This window comes from Galeopterus variegatus, unplaced genomic scaffold (genome assembly GCF_000696425.1).
Source record: "Galeopterus variegatus unplaced genomic scaffold, G_variegatus-3.0.2 Scaffold1462, whole genome shotgun sequence".
Taxonomy (NCBI): Eukaryota; Metazoa; Chordata; class Mammalia; order Dermoptera; family Cynocephalidae; genus Galeopterus; species Galeopterus variegatus.
This window is the reverse complement of record NW_007727573.1, coordinates 66,654-68,578: the sequence shown is the minus strand read 5'-3', so window position 1 is coordinate 68,578 and position 1,925 is coordinate 66,654.

Here is a 1,925-nt window from a genome sequence, read left to right as displayed (position 1 = left end):
GGGGGGGGGGGGGGGGGTTCTGAATCTTACATCAAGAAGAGCTCTTTTCTTTCTCTCAACAAAATCTAATTCAAAGCAAACAAGGTTGAGCTTGATTGAGTGTGCATCTATTGTTGGGTAAAGGTTGGGTTGCCCAGTGTCATTTCCCAGAGATTTCCCGAGAGGCTGTACATAAAGGTGTTGTTGTTGAACTGAAGAAAGATGCTGAGAATGGGCTCTGTGATCCCACCCTGCTGTCAGGTTAGCTTCACCAGCAAGGGCCCCACCGTCCGTCTCCCATGGAGACACTGCTGGATTTCAATGTGCCTTTCATTCCCTTGGCTGCCTGAGCAAATGGCCATCACTGTTTCCATTGTGAGTTCTTCCCCTTTGGGAGATGAGCCAAGTTCAGGGAACATGTGCTTGAGACCAATATTTGGCAGCCGGCCCACTTGGAGTGACTTTCTGCCTCTGCCTTTCCTCCTACAGAGACACTTTCCTGCATCTGGACATTGAAGAGCAGTGCCAAACAGGCTCAATTCTAAAAGCTGATTCCGAACCCTGCTGGCTCATCTGGGCGAGGGGCAAAAAATCCACACCCCGATTTAGAGTCCAGGTTACTAGATTAAGACAAAAGTTATTTCCATCCCTTCCTTGTCACCAGCGTGACTGAGGCCATATGTATCTCACAGCATCAATGGGCACAGTCTTCTGGAGAAAATTTCTCTTTGCATTATCTACCCAATTAAGAATTTTTATGAGAAATCTTAATTTACAGTTAAAAGAATTAAGCATTCTAATTACTGGGACCTCATTTTGTAGAACAGATGAGAGGTTAGATGTCAGAGATTAAATACTTTCCTCACATCCACATAGGAAGTTAGTGGTAGAGTTGGTACTAGACATCATTATTTGAATATTCAGACCCAAGTTTATTCTATTATACCAAGTAATTAATAAGGACTATGGTTTTATTTTTTACATTTTAAAGTTAAAGTATAATTACATACAAAACAGTGCACAGATCTTAAACGTAGAGCTTAGTAAATTTTGACAAATGTTTACACCCATGTAATTAATACTCTAATCAAAGCACAGAATGTTTCCATCATCTAGAGACTTCTCTTTCCACTCAAGCCCCTTGTCCCCCCCCTTCACACATATACCAGGCAACAACTCCTGCTCCAACTTCTATCCCCTTTGACTTGTTTTGGGGCCCCAGTTTTAAGAAATAAAAGTTGAACTCAAGTGACTTTGCCTGCAGCCTTGAAGTGTCTATTTGCAGAATTTTCCTCCCACTTTTGGACCACAGGAACTACTTAAGATTTGCTTTGGATCCATTTGGACAGCCTTACATGAAGTCAGTCTTAGTCGGCCCCAGTATAGACACATTTAGGTTTAAAGGAATTCACATTTGTAGAATGTAATGTACTAATTCTCCATATGGGGAAGAGAAAGAACTCTGTCAGGGAAAATAAAAGTGCTTTCTCCAAAATATCTGCCCCCTTTGCTCTTTCTGTATCCAACCATTTTTTCAGGATAGCTGCCTTTGTTTCCATGGAAAGAGTTGCTTGAGGGGCCGGCCCGTGGCTCACTTGGGAGAGTGCGGTGCTGATAACACCAAGGCCCCGGGTTCGGATCCCACATAGGGATGGCCGGTTCGCTCACTGGCTGAGCGTGGTGCTGACAACACCAAGTCAAGGGTTAAGATCCCCTTACCGGTCATCTTTAAAAAAAAAAAAAGAAACTGCACTTGCTATAGGAAATAATAGTTTAAAAAGGGTTTGGTTAATGTCCTCTCAAGACAGCCCTCGTAATCACCAGTAAATGAATATGTGAATGAATGGATGAATGAAGATAGCAGAGTTAGAGGTCTGTCTCAGCAGATACCACCACTGGGATGCAACCTCAGAGCAATACCAGAGGGGAAGGAATCTCAACATGGG